Here is a 25,794-nt window from a genome sequence, read left to right as displayed (position 1 = left end):
AACGAATAAGCGATATAATTTAGCGTCTCGCAGATAATATGCAATTCAAACTAGCGTCAAACAACTGACATAAGATACAAACTAGCGTCATACAATTGACATGCGATACAATCTAGCGCCATACAAAGGACATGCGATACAAGATAGCGACGCACAAAAGATATGTGATACATTTAGCGTCCCACAATTGATATGCAGTACAAACTAGCGTCATACAAATGACATGTGATACAAACTAGCGCTATACAGTTGACATGCAATACAAACTAGCGTAATAAAAAAAGGATGGGATATAAACTTACGTCATACAAATGAGATGCGATGCAAACTAGCGTCATACAAATGACATGCGATTCAAACTAGCGTCATGCAAATGATTTACAATACAAAATAGCGTCAATCAAAAGATATGCGATACAAACTAGCGACATAAAAATGACATGCAATATAAACTAGTGTCATACAAATGATATGCGATACAAACTAGCGTCTCACAAGTGATATGCAATACAAACTAGCTTGATACAAACAATTTGTGACACAAATTGTTGTCATAAAATTGATATGCGAGAAAAACCAGTGTTAGCAAATTAAATGCGATATAAGCTAGCGTCACACAAATGACATGCGATACAAACTAGCGTATCACAAATGAGATACAATACAAACTAATGTCACAAGAATAAGGAACAAACTAGCGTCATACAAATGACATGCGATACAAACTAGCGCCACACAAATGACATGCCATACAAACTAGCGTCATGTAATTGACATGCGATACAATCTATCGCCATAAAAAAGACATGCGACACAAGATAGCGTCGCACAAATGATATGCGATACAAGTTAGCGTCTCAAAAAGTATATGTAATACAAACTAGCGTCAAACAAATGACTTGCTATACATACTAGTGTCATACAAATGACATGCGATACAAACTAGCGTCATACAACGAATAAGCGATATAATTTAGCGTCTCAAAAAAGATATGCAATACAAACTAGCGTCAAACAAATGACATGCGATACAAACTAGCGTCATACAATTGACATGCGATACAATCTATCGCCATACAAAAGACATTCGACACAAGATAGCGTCGCACAAAAGATTAGTGATACAAATTAGCGTCCCACAATTGATATGCATTACAAACTAGTGTCATACAAAAGACATGCGATTCAAACTAGCGTCATACAAATGATATAAAATACAAAATAGCGTCAATCAAAAGATATGCGATACAAACTAGCGACATAAAAATGACATGCGATCTAGTGTCATACAGATGATATGCGATACAAACTAGCGTCTCACACGTGATATGCAATACTAGCTTGATACAAACAACATGTGACACAAACTGTTGTCATAAAAGTGATATGCGATATAAACCAGTGTTAACAAATTAAATGCGATACAGATTAGCGTCACACAAATGACATGCGACACAAGATAGCGTCGCACAAATGATATGCGATACAAGTTAGCGTCTCAAAAAATATATGTAATACAAACTAGCGTCAAACAAATGACAAATGAGATACAATACAAACTAATGTCACAAGAATAAGGTACAAACTAGCGTCATACAAATGACATGCGATACAAACTAGCGCCACACAAATGACATGCCATACAAACTAGCGTCATGTAATTGACATGCGATACAATCTATCGCCATAAAAAAGACATGCGACACAAGATAGCGTCGCACAAATGATATGCGATACAAGTTAGCGTCTCAAAAAATATATGTAATACAAACTAGCGTCAAACAAATGACTTGCTATACATACTAGTGTCATACAAATGACATGCGATACAAACTAGCGTCATACAACGAATAAGCGATATAATTTAGCGTCTCAAAAAAGATATGCAATACAAACTAGCGTCAAACAAATGACATGCGATACAAACTAGCGTCATACAAATGATATAAAATACAAAATAGCGTCAATCAAAAGATATGCGATACAAACTAGCGACATAAAAATGACATGCGATCTAGTGTCATACAGATGATATGCGATACAAACTAGCGTCTCACACGTGATATGCAATACTAGCTTGATACAAACAACATGTGACACAAACTGTTGTCATAAAAGTGATATGCGATATAAACCAGTGTTAACAAATTAAATGCGATACAGATTAGCGTCACACAAATGAGATACAATACAAACTAATGTCACAAGAATAAGGTACAAACTAGCGTCATACAAATGACATGCGATACAAACTAGCGCCACACAAATGACATGCCATACAAACTAGCGTCATGTAATTGACATGCGATACAATCTATCGCCATAAAAAAGACATGCGACACAAGATAGCGTCGCACAAATGATATGCGATACAAGTTAGCGTCTCAAAAAATATATGTAATACAAACTAGCGTCAAACAAATGACTTGCTATACATACTAGTGTCATACAAATGACATGCGATACAAACTAGCGTCATACAACGAATAAGCGATATAATTTAGCGTCTCAAAAAAGATATGCAATACAAACTAGCGTCAAACAAATGACATGCGATACAAACTAGCGTCATACAATTGACATGCGATACAATCTATCGCCATACAAAAGACATTCGACACAAGATAGCGTCGCACAAAAGATTAGTGATACAAATTAGCGTCCCACAATTGATATGCATTACAAACTAGTGTCATACAAAAGACATGCGATTCAAACTAGCGTCATACAAATGATATAAAATACAAAATAGCGTCAATCAAAAGATATGCGATACAAACTAGCGACATAAAAATGACATGCGATCTAGTGTCATACAGATGATATGCGATACAAACTAGCGTCTCACACGTGATATGCAATACTAGCTTGATACAAACAACATGTGACACAAACTGTTGTCATAAAAGTGATATGCGATATAAACCAGTGTTAACAAATTAAATGCGATACAGATTAGCGTCACACAAATGAGATACAATACAAACTAATGTCACAAGAATAAGGTACAAACTAGCGTCATACAAATGACATGCGATACAAACTAGCGCCACACAAATGACATGCCATACAAACTAGCGTCATGTAATTGACATGCGATACAATCTATCGCCATAAAAAAGACATGCGACACAAGATAGCGTCGCACAAATGATATGCGATACAAGTTAGCGTCTCAAAAAATATATGTAATACAAACTAGCGTCAAACAAATGACTTGCTATACATACTAGTGTCATACAAATGACATGCGATACAAACAAGCGTTTCACAAATGATACGCAAAACAAACTAGCGTCATACAACGAATAAGCGATATAATTTAGCGTCTCAAAAAAGATATGCAAAACAAACTAGCGTCAAACAAATGACGAGCGATACAAACTAGCGTCATACAATTGACATGCGATACAATCTATCGCCATACAAAAGACATTCGACACAAGATAGCGTCGCACAAAAGATTAGTGATACAAATTAGCGTCCCACAATTGATATGCATTACAAACTAGTGTCATACAAATGACATGCGATTCAAACTAGCGTCATACAAATGATATATAATACAAAATAGCGTCAATCAAAAGATATGCGATACAAACTAGCGACATGAAAATGACATGCGATCTAGTGTCATACAGATGATATGCGATACAAACTAGCGTCTCACACGTGATATGCAATACTAGCTTGATACAAACAACATGTGACACAAACTGTTGTCATAAAAGTGATATGCGATATAAACCAGTGTTAACAAATTAAATGCGATACAGATTAGCGTCATACAAATGACATGCGATACAATCTAGCATCTCACAAATGAGATACAATACAAACTAATGTCACAAGAATAATATGCATTACGAACTAGCGTCATACAAATGACATGCGGTACAAACTAGCGTCATACAAATGACATGCGACTCAAACTAGCGCCACACAAATGACATGCCATACAAACTAGCGTCGCACAAATGATATGCGATACAAGTTAGCGTCTCAAAAAATATATACAATACAAACTAGCGTCATACAAATGACATGCGATATAAACTAGCGCCATACAAATGACATGTGATACAAACTAGCGTCATACAAATGATATGCGATGTAAACTTGTGTCATACAAATGACATGCTATACATACTAGTGTCATACAAATGACATGCGATACAAACAATCGTTTCACAAATGATATGCAAAAAAAAACTTGCGTCATACAACGAATAAGCGATATAATTTAGCGTCTCACAGATAATATGCAATACAAACTAGCGTCATATAAATGACATGCGATACAAACTAGCGTCATACAATTGACATGCGATACATTCTAGCGCCATACAAAGGACATGCGATACAAAATAGCGTCGCACAAAAGATGTGTGATACAAATTAGCGTCCCACAATTGATATGCATTACAAACTAGCGTCATACAAATGACATGTGATACATACTAGCGTCATACAGAAGTTATGTGATACAAACTAGCGTTGGTTTCTCGCCGAAGCCTATAACTTTTCAATAGCGGACCAACTCAGCTTGACGTAGCTGAGATTTTACTTTAATTTTGATTCAACGATTGATATGACTGTATATCAGAGGGAGGGGAACAGCTTATACCTGCTTCATTGTGTATACCAAGACAATAAAGTTAAAAATCTTTTATTTATGAAGAAAATCTTGAAAATGTCAATATAACTTCAAGGGGTTTTTGGCGTGTGCCTGCAGCGAGTATTCAATGCTAGCATTACAATACAAGAACTCTAAAACGTTGTATCGCAAAATTCGCAACTTTTTTACTCGTTGAGTTTAGGCAATGAGCCCTGATCCGGTCTCTATCTGTCTAAACCAGAGTCACAAGGCTCACCCAACTGCTGCTTCTTAATGTGGATCAATTTTACAAGCTGTTTTGAAAATTCAGAAAATTCGATATAAAATTACATTACATATAAAAAAGACAAATCCCGCGCAGATTAAATCAAATAATTGAAACAATCGTTGTTGGTTTAAATCAGTTTTTTGGCGGTTTTTAAATTCCATTTCGTTTTTCATTCGATAAAGTTGCTTGTTGCAAGCAACATTGCCACCCACCTTGAATGAGTCAAGTTCATTCAACACTGACTGAGAATTTGCTAATGTTTATGCAAGGCCGGACGCAGCAGCCCCTTGCGGTTTTGTAGTCGTTGTTTTGAAGTCCACTTCTTCCGAGGCTGCAGAGAAGACAAGTACTCCTTGCTCCATCGCTTCCAGAAAATTCCAATGAATTCTTCTAGGTGACCGATGTCTCGGAACTCTTTGATGAAGTTTCGATACTGAGTGTATAAAACCACATCCTACTTAAGTTTGCGTTCCAGACTGAAGAATCGTTTGATTGCAACGTTTGTCTTGAAAGGCAAAATAACAGAGTAGCGACCATCTGGCTCAGTTCTGGTTGTTTTGTCTAAGTGATTCTCAACAAACTCTTCTTCTTTTGATCGAGGGCTTCGGTTCGAAGGCAAGTCCTCAACTGTCCAAATACGATTCATGCCCAGATCAGACTTGCAAAACACTATCATCGTTGTGCTTGCTTAGTAACTGTACTGATCCACTCACAATCCAGCCAAAAATTGATTCATCCAAGGTGAGAGATCCTTCTCGTATCCGTTTACCAGTGGTGAGCTCGTTTGCCAGTTCAACACCACATAGAAGATCAATCCTTCCTCTTTTGTCGAAATCTGGACCCTCCAGTGCATATCGAGATGGAAAGTTATGCTCGCGTACATCCACATCGTCTCCTGGTAGATCTGATGTGACTTGGGTTATGATGAAGAAATCTGCTCTTATTGTGTCTTCTCCAGGCAATGACAAAGTTATCGGAGCAAGATCTCTCGTCTCCAATGGGGGTGCTGTTCCAACTGGTTTCACTGTTTGGTTGACTGATTTACGAGGCAACCCATGCCGTCGTACGAAGCTATCATTGACGAAGTTAAACTGTGATCCATTGTCTACCAAGGCACGGCAAATGATTTCTAGTCTGTGATGGTTGAACAGCGGTATCCTGCAAGTTCCAAGTAGGGCCGTTCTGTCAGGTTCCGTAGCACTAATGGCAAAACACAGGTTGTTTCCACTCGTATGACAATCGCTTACAGTCTTTCTCTCAGTTGTAATCTGTTGTTCCCTGTGCTGATTGTCCACGTGAAGAAGAGAATTGTGTCTTTTTCCACACTGTTTTCAATTGTGCGTGCTTGGGCATTTCGTTACCATATGCCCTGGGCGCAAACAATTAAAGCATAGTCATTTGGAAGTCACTTCGTCTTCCCGTGTATGTACTTTCAACTTCTCGAACTCGTTACATGCAGTTACAGTGTGAAGTGCTCCACAAAACACACATTGCTCGTCCACAGTTGTTGCTCCATACGATTGCCTTCGGTCGATTTTACTTTGGACATCAGCATGTGCTTCAATTTGAGTTGTTGGATTCTGTAAAGTGATTTATGACTTCACTGCTTCTAGTGCCCTCGCTCGCGCACTAATGAAATCGTCAAGGTCGTGTAGTTTCTGGAGCTCTACGCCTGGGTTGTGAAGCTGCCATTGCTTTTGGCTTTCCGGATCCAGTTTCTGCTCAATCACATGAACCAGTATTGGATCCCATTTTTGAGTGTTACAGCCTTGAATTTCTAATGCAGCCGCGTTTTCACGAAAACACTCCACAAGCTTCCTTAGGCTTGTTCCATCTTAGGTTTTCGAAATTGGGTATTTCAACACAGCACTGAGATGCATGCTTATAATGATTATCCTATTGTCGAATCGGTCCATTAGAGTCCTCCTTGCGAGCTTGTAGTTCACGTCTGTTGTTGCTAGATTCTTGATCAGATCGTGTGCTTCTCCTCGAAGTGAAGACTTGAGGTAGTTCAACTTCTCAGCATTTTGGAGGTTTGGGTTTCCATGTACAGCAGAAACGAACTGATCAATGAAGCTCGTCCACTCTTTATACTTCCCACTGAAAGAGCGAAGATCTATCTTCGGCAACTTGATCTGACTTGATCTTGGTAAAAACATTGTATGAAGCCCGTTCACTTCTCCTGTCGATCCTCTGGAAGACGCTTGCTGATCTTCCAAGAAACCATTCGTCTGCTGAATGAATTCTCGTACCTCCGCTCTGAACTCACAAGCCGTTTCAAGCTCGGCTTGCAGACGTTCGTCTGGTACAACGTCCTCTATCAATCGATCTTTTTCACAGATCGATGTGAGAGTCTTACATCGACTTACGTCTAACATCTCTTATGACAGCAAGAGAAATTCGCAAGCCCGCAAAATCGGTCACTGGAAAGGACGATCGGATTGATTTTATTCGATCCCTATGCTTAGAAATGCACGTCTTGTGACCACTTCTTAAGTGAACCAACTTCAGGTATGTTCGTCCTCACTGATCGTTTCGTCCTTGTCGCACGCTCAAATCAGCTGGTTGATCGCTCTGCTCGTTCGCATTGCTCTGACCTGGTTGCTCGATCGCAACTGATCGTACATCGCCTTGCTCGTTCGCGAAGCTTCGTAGATCGTACTGATCGTTGTTATCACTCATAGTGCGTGGTTCGTAGTTAGTGGTTAATGGATAGTGGTTATTGGTTCGTTGTGTCCGGCTCGACGCGGATCAATGGTTTCTCGCCGAAGCCTATAACTTTTCAATAGCGGACCAACTCAGATTGACGTAGCTGAGATTTTACTTCAACTTTGATTCAACGATTGATATGACTGTATATCAGAGAGAGGGGAACAGCTTATATCTGCTTCTTGTCTATACCAAGACAATGAAGTTGAACATCTTTTAATTATAAAGAAAAGTCTTGCAAATGTCAATATAACTTCAATGGGTTTTTGGCGTGTGCCTGCAGCGAGTACTCAATGCTAGCATTACATTACAAGAATTCTAAAACGTTGTATCCCAATATTCGCAATTTTTTTACTCGTTGAGTTTGTGCAATGAGCCCTGATCCGGTCTCTATCTGTCTAAACCAGAGTTACAAGGCTCACCCAACTGCTGCTTCTTAATGTGGATAAATTTTACAAGCTGTTTTGAAAATTTGGATAATTCGATATAAAATTACCTTACATATAAAGAGGACAAATCCCGCGAATATTAAATCAAGCATTTGAAACAATCTTTGTTGGTTTAAACCAGTTTTTTTGCGGTTTTTATTTTCTATTTAGTTTTTCATTCGATTAAGTTGCTTGTTGCAAGCAACAAGCGTCATACAAATGAGATGCAAAACAAACTAATGTCATACGAATGAAATCCAATACGAACTAGCGTCATACAAATGACATGCAATAGAAACTAGCGTCATACAAATGACATGCGATACAAACTAGCGTCATACAAATTATATGCGATACAAACTAGCGCCACACAAATGACATGCGATACAAACTAGCATCGCACAAATGATATGCAATACAAACTAGCGCCATACAAATGAGATGCAATACAAACTAATGTCATACGACTGAAATCCAATACGAACTAGCGTCATACAAATGACATGCGATACAAACTAGCGTCCTTAAAAAAGTGATATGCGATAGAAACTAGCGTCATACAAATGACATGCGATACAAACTAGCGTCATACAAATTATATGCGATACAAACTAGCATCGCACAAATGATATGCAATACAAACTAGCGCCATACAAATGAGATGCAATACAAACTAATGTCATACGACTGAAATCCAATACGAACTAGCGTCAAACAAATGACATGCGATACAAACTAGCGTCCTTAAAAAATGATATGCGATACAAACTAGCGACTCACAAATGATATGCAATAAAAACTAGCGTCATTCAGAGGACATGCGATGAAAACTAGCGTCATACAAATGACATGCAATACAAACTAGCGTCTCACAAGTGATATGCAATACAAACTAGCGTCATACAAATGACTTGCGGTACAAACTAGCGTCATACCAATGACATGCGATACAAACTGGCGTCTCGCAAACAAGATGCAAAACAAACTAATGTCATACGAATAAAATCCAATACGAACTAGCGTCATACAAATGACATGCCATTTAAACTAGCGTCATACAAGAGAGATGCGACAGAAACTAGCGTCATACAAATGACATGCGATACAAACTAGCGTCATACAAATGATATGCGATACAAACTAGCGCCACACAAATGACATGCGATACAAACTAGCGTCATACAAATGATATGCGATACAAACTAGTGCCACACAATTGACATGCGATACAAACTAGTTTCGCACAAATGATATGCAATACAAACTAGCGTCATACAAATGACATGCGATAAAAACTAGCGTCATACAAATGACATGCGATATAAACTAGCGTCATACAAATGAGATGCGATAGAAACTAGCGTCATACAAATGACATGCGATACAAACTAGCGTCATACAAATGATATGCGATAGAAACTAGCGTCATACAAATGACATGCGATACAAACTAGCGTCATACAAATTATATGCGATACAAAATAGCGCCACACAAATTATATGCGATACAAACTAGCATCGCACAAATGATATGCAATACAAACTAGCGCCATACAAATGAGATGCAATACAAACTAATGTCATACGACTGAAATCCAATACGAACTAGCGTCAAACAAATGACATGCGATACAAACTAGCGTCCTTAAAAAATGATATGCGATACAAACTAGCGACTCACAAATGATATGCAATGAAAACTAGCGTCATTCAGAGGACATGCGATGAAAACTAGCGTCATACAAATGACATGCAATACAAACTAGCGTCTCACAAGTGATATGCAATACAAACTAGCGTCATACAAATGACTTGCGGTACAAACTAGCGTCATACCAATGACATGCGATACAAACTGGCGTCTCGCAAACAAGATGCAAAACAAACTAATGTCATACGAATAAAATCCAATACGAACTAGCGTCATACAAATGACATGCCATTTAAACTAGCGTCATACAAGAGAGATGCGACAGAAATTAGCGTCATACAAATGACATGCGATACAAACTAGCGTCATACAAGTGATATGCGATACAAACTAGCGCCACACAAATGACATGCGATACAAACTAGCGTCATACAAATGATATGCGATACAAACTAGTGCCACACAATTGACATGCGATACAAACTAGTTTCGCACAAATGATATGCAATACAAACTAGCGTCATACAAATGACATGCGATAAAAACTAGCGTCATACAAATGACATGCGATATAAACTAGCGTCATACAAATGAGATGCGATAGAAACTAGCGTCATACAAATGACATGCGATACAAACTAGCGTCATACAAATGATATGCGATAGAAACTAGCGTCATACAAATGACATGCGATACAAACTAGCGTCATACAAATTATATGCGATACAAACTAGCGCCACACAAATGACATGCGATACAAACTAGCATCGCACAAATGATTTGCAATACAAACTAGCGCCATACAAATGAGATGCAATACAAACTAATGTCATACGACTGAAATCCAATACGAACTAGCGTCATACAAATGACATGCGATACAAACTAGCGTCCTTAAAAAATTGATATGCGATATAAACTAGCGTCATACAAATGACATGCGATACAAACTAGCGTCATACCAATGACATGCGATACAAACTGGCGTCTCACAAATAAGATGCAATACAAACTAATGTCATACGAATAAAATCCAATACGAACTAGCGTCATACAAATGACATGCGATATAAACTAGCGTCATACAAATGAGATGCGATAGAAACTAGCGTCATACAAATGACATGCGATACAAACTAGCGTCATACAAATTATATGCGATACAAACTAGCGCCACACAAATGACATGCGATACAAACTAGCATCGCACAAATGATATGCAATACAAACTAGCGCCATACAAATGAGATGCAATACAAACTAATGTCATACGACTGAAATCCAATACGAACTAGCGTCATACAAATGACATGCGATACAAACTAGCGTCCTTAAAAAATTGATATGCGATAGAAACTAGCGTCATACAAATGACATGCGATACAAACTAGCGTCATACAAATTATATGCGATACAAACTAGCGCCACACAAATGACATGCGATACAAACTAGCATCGCACAAATGATATGCAATACAAACGAACTATTGGATAACGTACAATCCAATACGAACTAGCGTCAAACAAATGACATGCGATACAAACTAGCGTCCTTAAAAAATGATATGCGATACAAACTAGCGACTCACAAATGATATGCAATAAAAACTAGCGTCATTCAGAGGACATGCGATGAAAACTAGCGTCATACAAATGACATGCAATACAAACTAGCGTCTCACAAGTGATATGCAATACAAACTAGCGTCATACAAATGACTTGCGGTACAAACTAGCGTCATACCAATGACATGCGATACAAACTGGCGTCTCGCAAACAAGATGCAATACAAACTAATGTCATACGAATAAAATCCAATACGAACTAGCGTCATACAAATGACATGCCATTTAAACTAGCGTCATACAAGAGAGATGCGACAGAAACTAGCGTCATACAAATGACATGCGATACAAACTAGCGTCATACAAATGATATGCGATACAAACTAGCGCCACACAAATGACATGCGATACAAACTAGCGTCATACAAATGATATGCGATACAAACTAGTGCCACACAATTGACATGCGATACAAACTAGTTTCGCAAAAATGATATGCAATACAAACTAGCGTCATACAAATGACATGCGATATAAACTAGCGTCATACAAATGACATGCGATATAAACTAGCGTCATACAAATGAGATGCGATAGAAACTAGCGTCATACAAATGACATGCGATACAAACTAGCGTCATACAAATGATATGCGATACAAACTAGTGCCACACAATTGACATGCGATACAAACTAGCGCCACACAAATGACATGCGATACAAACTAGCGTCATACAAATGATATGCGATACAAACTAGTGCCACACAATTGACATGCGATACAAACTAGTTTCGCACAAATGATATGCAATACAAACTAGCGTCATACAAATGACATGCGATATAAACTAGCGTCATACAAATGACATGCGATATAAACTAGCGTCATACAAATGAGATGCGATAGAAACTAGCGTCATACAAGAGAGATGCGACAGAAACTAGCGTCATACAAATCACATGCGATACAAACTAGCGTCATACAAATGACATGCGATACAAACTAGCGCCACACAAATGACATGCGATACAAACTAGCGTCATACAAATGATATGCGATACAAACTAGTGCCACACAATTGACATGCGATACAAACTAGTTTCGCACAAATGATATGCAATACAAACTAGCGTCATGCAAATGACATGCGATATAAACTAGCGTCATACAAATGACATGCGATATAAACTATCGTCATACAAATGAGATGCGATAGAAACTAGCGTCATACAAATGACATGCGATACAAACTAGCGTCATACAAATGATATGCGATACAAACTAGTGCCACACAATTGACATGCGATACAAACTAGCTTCGCACAAATGATATGCAATACAAACTAGCGTCATACAAATGAGATGCAATACAAACTAATGTCATACGAATGAAATCAAATACGAACTAGCGTCATACAAATGAAATGCGATACAAACTGGAGTCATACAAACGATAAAAATTAGCGTCAAACAAATGACATGCGATACAAACTAGCGTCCTTAAAAAAATGATATGCGATACAAACTAGCGACTCACAAATGATATGCAATAAAAACTAGCGTCATTCAGAGGACATGCGATGAAAACTAGCGTCATACAAATGACATGCAGTACAAACTAGCGTCTCACAAGTAATATGCAATACAAACTAAGGTCATACAAATGACATGCGATACAAACCAGCGTCATACGAATGACATGCGATACAAACTGGCGTCTCACAAATAAGATGCAATACAAACTAATGTCATACGAATATAATCCAATACGAACTATTGTCATACAAATGACATGCGATTTAAACTAGCGTCATAAAATAGAGATGCGATAGAAACTAGCGTCATACAAATGACATGCGATACAAACTAGCGTCATACAGATGACATGCGATACAAACTAGGGTCAAACAAATGACATGCGATACAAACTAGCGCCACACAAATGACATGCAAAACAAACTAGCTTCGCACAAATGATATGCAATACAAACTAGCGTCATACAATTGACATGCGATATAAACTAGCGTCATACAAATGACATGTGATACAAACTAGCGTCATACAAATGATTTGCAATACAAACTAACGTCATACAAAGAATATGCGATACAAACTTGTGTCTCACAGATAAAATGTAATAAAAAATAGCGTCACACAAATGACACGAGATACATTAGCGTCATACAAATGACATGTGATATAAACTAGCTTCATACAAATGAGATGCGATACAAACTAGCGTCATACAATTGAGGTGCGATACAAACGAGCGTCATACAAACGACATGCGATATAAACTAGCATCGCACAAATGATATGCAATACAAACTAGCGTCATACAAATGAGATGCAATACAAACTAATGTCACACGAATGAAATCCAATACGAACTAGCGTCATACAAATGACATGCGATACAAACTAGCGTCCTTAAAAAAATGATATGCGATATGAACTAGCGTCAAACAAATGACATGCGATACAAACTAGCGTCCTTAAAAAACTGATATGCGATACAAAATAGCGACTCACGAATGACATGCAAAACAAACTAGCTTCGCACAAATGATATGCAATACAAACTAGCGTCAAACAAATGACATGCAAAACATACTAGTGTCATACAAATGATATGCGATACAAACTAGAGTTTCACAAATGATTTGCAATACAAACTAACGTCATACAAAGAACATGCGATACAAACTTGTGTCTCACAGATAATATGTAATAAAAAATAGCGTCACACAAATGACACGAGATACATTAGCGTTATACAAATGACATGTGATATAAACTAGCTTCATACAAATGAGATGCGATACAAACTAGCGTCATACAATTGAGGTGCGATACAAACGAGCGTCATACAAACGACATGCGATATAAACTAGCATCGCGCAAATGATATGCAATACAAACTAGCGTCATACAAATGAGATGCAATACAAACTAATGTCACACGAATGAAATCCAATACGAACAAGCGTCATACAAATGACATGCGATACAAACTAGCGTCCTTAAAAAAATGATATGCGATATGAACTAGCGTCATACAAATGACATGCGATACAAACTAGCGTCCTTAAAAAAATGATATGCGATATGAGCTAGCGTCAAACAAATGACATGCGATACAAACTAGCGTCCTTAAAAAAAAGATATGCGATACAAAATAGCGACTCACAAATGATATGCAATAAAAACTAGCGTCATTCAGAGGACATGCGATGAAAACTAGCGTCATACAAATGACATGCGATACAAACTGGCGTCTCACAAATAAGATGCAATACAAACTAATGTCATACGAAAAAAATCCAATACGAACTAGCGTCATACAAATGACATGCGATTTAAACTAGCGTCATACAAATGAGATGCGATAGAAACTAGCGTCATACAAATGACTTGCGATACAAACTAGCATCATACAAATGACATGCGATACAAACTAGCTTCGCACAAATGATATGCAATACAAACTAGCGTCATACAAATGACATGCGATTTAAACTAGCGTCATACAAATGACATGTGATACAAACTAGCGTCAATCAAATGATATGCGATGTAAACTAGCGTCAAACAAATGACATGCAATACATACTAGTGTCATACAAATGATATGCGATACAAATTAGCGTTTCACAAATGATTTGCAATACAAACTAACGTCATACAATGAATATGCGATACAAACTAGTGTCTCACAGATAATATGTAATACAAAATAGCGTCACACAAATGACACGAGATACATTAGCGTCATACAAATGACATTCGATTTAAACTAGCTTCATACAAATGAGTTGCGATACAAACTAGCGTCATACAATTGAGGTGCAATACAAACGAGCGTCATACAAACGATATGCGATATAAACTAGCATCAAGCAAATGACATGCGATACAAAACTAGCGTCCTTAAAAAATGATATGCGATACAAACTAACGTCTCACAAATGATATGCAATACAATCTAGCGTCATTCAAATGACATGCGACAAAAATTACTGTCATAAAATTGACATGCGATACAAACTAGCGTCTAGCAGTTGAGTTGCAAAACAAAATAGCCTCAAACGAACAATACGTAATACGAACTATCGTCTTACAAATGACCTGCGGATTGCGATACATACTAGCGTCATACAAATGACATGCGATACAAACTAGCATCAAGCAAATGACATGCGATACAAAACTAGCGTCCTTAAAAAATGATATGCGATACAAACTAACGTCTCACAAATGATATGCAATACAAACTAGCGTCATACAAATGACATGCGATACAAACTAGCTTCGCACAAATGATATGCAATACAAACTAGCGTTATACAAATGAGATGCAATACAAACAAATGTCAACGAATGAAATGCAATACGAACTAGCGTAATACAAATGACATGCGATATAAACTAGCGTCAAGCAAATGACATGCGATACAAAACTAGCGTCCTTAAAAAATGATATGCGATACAAACTAACGTCTCACAAATGATATGCAATACAAACTAGCGTCATACAAATGACATGCGATACAAACTAGCTTCGCACAAATGATATGCAATACAAACTAGCGTTATACAAATGAGATGCAATACAAACAAATGTCATACGAATGAAATGCAATACGAACTAGCGTAATACAAATGACATGCGATATAAACTAGCGTCATACAAATGAGATGCGATAGAAACTAGTGTCATACAAATGACATGCGATACAAACTAGCGTCATACAAATGATATGCGATACAAACTAGCGCCACACAAATGACATGCGATACAAACTAGCTTCGCACAAATGATATGCAATACAAACTAGCGTCATACAAATGAGATGCAATACAAAATAATGACATACGAATGAAATCCAATACAAACTAGCGTCATACAAATGACATGCGATACAAACTAGCGTCCTTAAAAAAATGATATGCGATATATACTAGCGTACGATACAAACTGGAGTCATACAAACGACATGCGATAAAAATTAGCGTCAAAAAAATGACATGCGATACAAACTAATGTCGTACGAATGAAATCCAATACGAACTAGCGTCATACAAATGACATGCGTACAAACTAGCGTCCTTAAAAAAATGATATGCGATATAAACTAGCGTCATTCATATGACATTCGATACAAACTGGAGTCACATAAACGACATGCGATAAAAATTAGCGTCAAACAAATGACATGCGATACAAACTAGCGTCCTTAAAAAATGATATGCGATACAAACTAGCGACTCACAAATGATAGGCCATAAAAACAAGCGTCATTCAGAGGACATGCGATGAAAACTAGCGTCATACAAATGACATGCAACACAAACTAGCGTCTCACAAGTGATATGCAAAACAAACTAGCGTCAAACAAATGACATGCGGTACAAACTAGCGTCATACCAATGACATGCGATACAAACTGGCGTCTCGCAAATAAGATGCAATACAAACTAATGTCAAAAGAATAAAATCCAATACGAACTAGCGTCTTACAAATGACATGCAATTTAAACTAGCGTCACACAAGAGAGATGCGACAGAAACTAGCGTCATACAAATGACATGCGATACAAACTAGCGTCATACAAATAACATGCGATACAAGCTAGCGCCACACAAATGATATGCGATGCAAACTAGCTTCGCACAAATGATATGCAATACAAACTAGCGTCATAAAAATGACATGCGATATAAACTAGCGTCATACAAATGACATGCGATATAAACTAGAGTCATACAAATGAGTTGCGATAGAAACTAGCGTCATACAAATAACATGCGATACAAGCTAGCGCCACACAAATGATATGCGATGCAAACTAGCTTCGCACAAATGACATGCGATACAAACTAGCGTCATACAAATGATATGCGATACCAACTAGCGCCACACAATTGACATGCGATACAAACTAGCTTCGCACAAATGATATGCAATACAAACTAGCGTCATACAAATGCGATGCAATACAAACTAATGTCATACGAATGAAATCAAATACGAACAAGCGTCATACAAATGACATGCGATACAAACTAGAGTCATGCAAACGATAAAAATTAGCGTCAAACAAATGACATGCAATACAAACTAGCGTCCTTAAAAAAATGATATGCGCTACAAACTAGCGACTCACAAATGATATGCAATAAAAACTAGCGTCATTCAGAGGACATGCGATGAAAACTAGCGTCATACAAATGACATGCAATACAAACTAGTGTCTCACAAGTTATATGCAATACAAACTAAGGTCATACAAATGACATGCGATAAAAACTAGCGTCATACCAATGACATGCGATACAAACTGGCGTCTCACAAACAAGATGCAATACAAACTAATGTCATACAAATAAAATCCAATACGAACTAGCGTCATACAAATGACATGCGATTTAAACTAGCGTCATACAAATGAGATGCGATACAAACTAGCGTCATACAAATGACATGCGATACAAACTAGCGTCATACAAATGACATGCGATACAAACTAGCGCCACACAAATGACATGCGATACAAACTAGCTTAGCACAAATGATATGCAATACAAACTAGCGTCATACAAATGACATGCGATATAAACTAGCTTCATACAAATGACATGTGATACAAACTAGCGTCATACAAATGATATGCGATGTAAACTAGCGTCAAACAAATGACATGCAAAACATACTAGTGTCAAACAAATGATATGCGATACAAACTAGCGTTTCACAAATGATTTGCAATACAAACTAACGTCATACAAAAATATGCGATACAAACTAGTGTCTCAGAGATAATATGTAATACAAAATAGCGTCACACAAATGACATGAGATACATTAGCGTCATACAAATGACATCTGATTTAAACTAGCTTCATACAAATGAGATGCGATACAAACTAGCGTCGTACAATTGAGGTGCGATACAAACGAGCGTCATACAAACGACATGCGATAAAAACTAGCATCGCACAAATGATATGCAATACAAATTAGCGTCATACAAATGAGATGCGATAGAAACTAGCGTCATACAAATGACATGCGATACAAACTAGCGTCATACAAATGATATGCGATACAAACTAGCGCCACACAATTGACATGCGATACAAACTAGCTTCGCACAAATGATATGCAATACAAACTAGCGTCATACAAATGCGATGCAAAACAAACTAATGTCATACGAATGAAATTAAATACGAACTAGCGTCATACAAATGACATGCGATACAAACTGGAGTCATACAAACGATAAAATATAGCGTCAAACAAATGACATGCAATACAAACTAGCGTCTCACAAGTGATATGCAATACAAACTAAGGTCATACAAAAGACATGTGATAAAAACTAGCGTCATACCAATGACATGCGATACAAACTGGCGTCTCACAAATAAGATGCAATACAAACTAATGTCATACAAATAAAATCCAATACGAACTAGCGTCATACAAATGACATGCGATTTAAACTAGCGTCATACAAATGAGATGCGATACAAACTAGCGTCATACAAATGATATGCGATACAAACTAGCGTCATACAATTGACTTGCGATACAAACTAGCGCCACACAAATGACATGCGATACAAACTAGCTTAGCACAAATGATATGCAATACAAACTAGCGTCATACAAATGACATGCGATATAAACTAGCGTCATACAAATGACATGTGATACAAACTAGCGTCATACAAATGATATGCGATGTAAACTAGCGTCAAACAAATGACATGGAAAACATACTAGTGTCATACAAATGATATGCGATACAAACTAGCGTTTCACAAATGATTTGCAATACAAACTAACGTCATACAAAAATATGCGATACAAACTAGTGTCTCACAGATAATATGTAATACAAAATAGCGTCACACAAATGACACGAGATACATTAGCGTCATACAAATGACATGTGATTTAAACTAGCTTCATACAAATGAGATGCGATACAAACTAGCGTCGTACAATTGAGGTGCGATACAAACGAGCGTCATACAAACGACATGCGATAAAAACTATCATCGCACAAATGATATGCAATACAAATTAGCGTCATACAAATGAGATGCAAAACAAACTAATGTCATACGAATGAAATCCAATACGAACTAGCGTCATACAAATGACATGCGATACAAACTAGCGTCCTTAAAAAAATGATATGCGATATGAACTAGCGTCATACAAATGACATGCGATACAGACTAGCGTCCTTAAAAAAATGATAGGCGATATGAACTAGCGTCAACAAATGACATGCGATACAAACTAGCGTCCTTAAAAAACTGATATGCGATACAAACTAGCGACTCACAAATGATATGCAATAAAAACTAGCGTCATTCAGAGGACATGCGATGAAAACTAGCGTCATACAAATGACATGCGATACAAACTAGCGTCATACCAATGACATGCGATACAAACTGGCGTCTCACAAATAAGATGCAATACAAACTAATATCATACGAATAAAATCCAATACGAACTAGCGTCATACAAATGACATGCGATTTAAACTAGCGTCATACAAATGAGATGCAATAGAAACTAGCGTCATACAAATGACAGGCGATACAAACTAGCGTCATACAAATGACATGCGATACAAACTAGCGCCACACAAATGACATGCGATACAAACTAGCTTCGCACAAATGATATGCAATACAAACTAGCGTCATACAAATGACATGCGATGTAAACTAGCGTCATACAAATGACATTTGATACAAACTACCGTCAATCAAATGATATGCGATGTAAACTAGCGTCAAACAAATGACATGAAATACATACTAGTGTCATACAAATGATATGCGAAACAAACTAGCGTTTCACAAATGATTTGCAATACAAACTAACGTCATACAAAGAATATGCGATACAAACTAGTGTCTCACAGATAATATGTAATACAAAATAGCGTCACACAAATGACACGAGATACATTAGCGTCATACAAATGACATGTGATTTAAACTAGCTTCATACAAATGAGATGCGATACAAACTAGCGTCATACAATTGGGGTGCGATACAAACGAGCGTCATACAAATGACATGTGATTTAAACTAGCTTCATACAAATGAGATGCGATACAAACTAGCGTCGTACAATTGAGGTGCGATACAAACGAGCGTCATACAAACGACATGCGATAAAAACTAGCATCGCACAAATGATATGCAATACAAATTAGTGTCATACAAATGAGATGCAAAACAAACTAATGTCATACGAATGAAATCCAATACGAACTAGCGTCATACAAATGACATGCGATACAAACTAGCGTCCTTAAAAAAATGATATGCGATATGAACTAGCGTCATACAAATGACATGCGATACAGACTAGCGTCCTTAAAAAAATGATAGGCGATATGAACTAGCGTCAAACAAATGACATGCGATACAAACTAGCGTCCTTAAAAAACTGATATGCGATACAAACTAGCGACTCACAAATGATATGCAATAAAAACTAGCGTCATTCAGAGGACATGCGATGAAAACTAGCGTCATACAAATGACATGCGATACAAACTAGCGTCATACCAATGACATGCGATACAAACTGGCGTCTCACAAATAAGATGCAATACAAACTAATATCATACGAATAAAATCCAATACGAACTAGCGTCATACAAATGACATGCGATTTAAACTAGCGTCATACAAATGAGATGCAATAGAAACTAGCGTCATACAAATGACAGGCGATACAAACTAGCGTCATACAAATGACATGCGATACAAACTAGCGCCACACAAATGACATGCGATACAAACTAGCTTCGCACAAATGATATGCAATACAAACTAGCGTCATACAAATGACATGCGATGTAAACTAGCGTCATACAAATGACATGTGATACAAACTACCGTCAATCAAATGATATGCGATGTAAACTAGCGTCAAACAAATGACATGAAATACATACTAGTGTCATACAAATGATATGCGAAACAAACTAGCGTTTCACAAATGATTTGCAATACAAACTAACGTCATACAAAGAATATGCGATACAAACTAGTGTCTCACAGATAATATGTAATACAAAATAGCGTCACACAAATGACACGAGATACATTAGCGTCATACAAATGACATGTGATTTAAACTAGCTTCATACAAATGAGATGCGATACAAACTAGCGTCATACAATTGGGGTGCGATACAAACGAGCGTCATACAAACGACATGCGATATAAACTAGCATCAAGCAAATGACATGCGATACAAACTAGCGTCCTTAAAAAATGATATGCGATACAAACTAGCGTCTCACAAATGATATGCAATACAAACTAGCGTCATTCAAATGACATGCGACAAAAATTACCGTCATAAAAATGACATGCGATACAAACTAGCGTCTAGCAGTTGAGTTGCAATACAAACTAGCGTCAAACTATCAATATGTAATACGAACTATCGTCTTACAAATGACATGCGGATTGCGATACATACTAGCGTCATACAAATGACATGCGGTACAAACTAGCTTCTCACAAATGATATGCAATACAAACTAGCGTCATACAAATGACATGCGATACAAACTACCTTCGCACAAATGATATGCAATACAAACTAGCGTCATACAAATGAGATGCAATACAAACTAATGTCGTACGAATGAAATCCAATACGAACTAGCGTCATACAAATGACATGCGATATTAACTAGCGTCATACAAATGAGATGCGATAGAAACTAGCGTCATACAAATGACATGCGATACAAACTAGCGTCATACAAATGACATGCGATACAAACTAGCTTCGCACAAATGATATGCAATACAAACTAGCGTCATACAAATGACATGCGATACAAACTAGCTTCGCACAAATGATATGCAATACAAACTAGCGTCATACAAATGAGATGCAATACAAACTAATGTCGTACGAATGAAATCCAATACGAACTAGCGTCATACAAATGACATGCGATATTAACTAGCGTCATACAAATGAGATGCGATAGAAACTAGCGTCATACAAACGACATGCGATATAAACTAGCATCAAGCAAATGACATGCGATACAAACTAGCGTCCTTAAAAAATTATATGCGATACAAACTAGCGTCTCACAAATGATATGCAATACAAACTAGCGTCATTCAAATGACATGCGACAAAAATTACCGTCATAAAAATGACATGCGATACAAACTAGCGTCTAGCAGTTGAGTTGCAATACAAACTAGCGTCAAACTATCAATATGTAATACGAACTATCGTCTTACAAATGACATGCGGATTGCGATACATACTAGCGTCATACAAATGACATGCGGTACAAACTAGCTTCTCACAAATGATATGCAATACAAACTAGCGTCATACAAATGACATGCGATACAAACTAGCTTCGCACAAATGATATGCAATACAAACTAGCGTCATACAAATGAGATGCAATACAAACTAATGTCGTACGAATGAAATCCAATACGAACTAGCGTCATACAAATGACATGCGATATTAACTAGCGTCATACAATTGAGATGCGATAGAAACTAGCGTCATACAAATGACATGCGATACAAACTAGCGTCATACAAATGACATGCGATACAAACTAGCTTCGCACAAATGATATGCAATACAAACTAGCGTCATACAAATGAGATGCAATACAAACTAATGTCGTACGAATGAAATCCAATACGAACTAGCGTCATACAAATGACATGCGATATTAACTAGCGTCATACAATTGAGATGCGATAGAAACTAGCGTCATACAAATGACATGCGATACAAACTAGCGTCATACAAATGACATGCGATACAAACTAGCTTCGCACAAATGATATGCAATACAAACTAGCGTCATACAAATGAGATGCAATACAAACTAATGTCGTACGAATGAAATCCAATACGAACTAGCGTCATACAAATGATATGCAATATATACTAGCGTCATACAAATGATGTGCGGTACAAACTGGAGTCATACAAACGACATGCGATAAAAATTAGCGTCAAACAAATGACATGCGATACAAACTAGCGTCCTTAAAAAAATGATATGCGATACAAACTAGCGACTCACAAATGATATGCAATAAAAACTAGTGTCATTCAGAGGACATGCGATGAAAACTAGCGTCATACAAATGACATGCAATACAAACTAGCGTCTCAGAAGTGATATGCAATACAAACTAGCGTCATACAAATGACATGCGGTACAAACTAGCGTCATACCAATGACATGCGATACAAACTGGAGTCTCACAATTGAGATGCATTACAAACTAATGTCATACGAATAAAATCCATTACGAACTAGCGTCATACAAATGACATGCAATTTAAACTAGCGTCATATAAATGAGATGCGATAGAAACTAGCGTCATACAAATGACATGCGATACAAACTAGCGTCATACAAATGACATGCGATACAAACTAGCGCCACACAAATGACATGCGATACAAACTAGCTTCGCACAAATGATATGCAATACAAACTAGCGTCATACAAATGACATGCGATATAAACTAGCGTCATACAAATGACATGCGATATAAACTAGCGTCATACAAATGAGATGCGATAGAAACTAGCGTCATACAAATGACATGCGATACAAACTAGCGTCATACAAATGATATGCGATACAAACTAGCGCCACACAAATGACATGCGATACAAACTAGCTTCGCACAAATGATATGCATTACAAACTAGCATCATTCAGAGGACATGCGATGAAAACTAGCGTCATACAAATGACATGCAATACAAACTAGCGTCTCACAAGTGATATGCAACACAAACTAGCGTTATACAAATGACATGCGATACAAACTAGCGTCATACCAATAATATGCAATACAAACTGGCGTCTCACAAATAAGATGCAATACAAACTTATGTCATACAAACAAAATCCAATACGAACTAGCGTCATACAAATGACATGCGATACAAACTAGCGTCATATAAATGACATTCGATACAAACTAGCGCCACACAAATGACATGCGATACAAACTAGCTTCGCACAAATGATATGCAATACAAACTAGCGTCATACAAATGACATTTGATACAAACTAGCGTCATACAAATGATATGCGATGTAAACTAGCGTCAAACAAATGACATGCAATACATACTAGTGTCATAAAAATGATAAGCGATACAAACTAGCGTTTCACAAATGATTTGCAATACCAACTAACGTCATACAAAGAATATGCGATACAAACTAGTGTCTCACAGATAATATGTAATACAAAATAGCCTCACACAAATGACACGAGATACATTAGCGTCATACAAATGACATGTGATTTAAAATAGCTTCATACAAATGAGATGCGATACAAACTAGTGTCATACAAATGATATGCGATACAAACTAGCGTTTCACAAATGATTTGCAATACAAACTAACATCATACAAAGAATATGCGATACAAACTAGTGTCTCACAGATAAAATGTAATACAAAACAGCGTCACACAAATGACACGAGATACATGAGCGTCATACAAATGACATGTGATTTAAACTAGCATCAAACAAATGACATGCGATACAAACTAGCGTCCTTAAAAAATGATATGCGATACAAACTAGCGTCTCACAAATGATATGCAATACAAACTAGCGTCATTCAAATGACATGCGACAAGATCTACTGTCATAAAAATGACATGCGATACAAACTAGCGTCTAGCAGTTGAGTTGCAATACAAACTAGCGTCAAACGAACAATACGTAACACGAACTATCGTCTTACAAATGACATGCGATTGCGATACATACTAGCGTCATACAAATGACATGCGATACAAACTAGCTTCTCACAAATGATATGCAATACAAACTGGTGTCATATAAATGACATGGGATACAAACTAGCGTCATACAAATGACATCTGATACAAACTAGCGTCATACAAATGATATGCCATGTAAACTAGCGTCAAATAAATGATATGCTATACATACTAGTTTCATTCAAAAGACATGCGATACAACCTAGCGTTTCACAAATGATATGCAATACAAACTAACGTCATACAAAGAATATGCGATACAAACTAGCGTCTCACATAAAATATGCAATACAAATTAGCGTCATACAAATAACATGAGATACTTTAGCGTCATACAAATGACATGTGATATAAACTAGCTTCATACAAATGAGATGCGATACAAACTAGCGTCATACAATTGAGGTGCAAAACAAACGAGCGTCATACAAGCGACATGCGAAATAAACTAGCGCCAAACTAGAGTCCGGCAACTGAAATGCAATACAAGCTAGCGTCATACAAAGAACATGGATACAAACTAGCGTCATACAAATGACATGCGATACAAACTAGCGTCATACAATTGACATGTGACACAATCTAGCGCCAGACAAATGACATGTGATACAAACTAGCGTCGCACAAAAGATATGTGATACAAATTAGTGTCCCACAAATGATATGC

This window comes from Symsagittifera roscoffensis, chromosome 6 (genome assembly GCF_963678635.1).
Source record: "Symsagittifera roscoffensis chromosome 6, txSymRosc1.1, whole genome shotgun sequence".
NCBI classification, from domain to species: Eukaryota; Metazoa; Xenacoelomorpha; order Acoela; family Convolutidae; genus Symsagittifera; species Symsagittifera roscoffensis.
Note: the sequence above shows the minus strand (reverse complement) of the source record.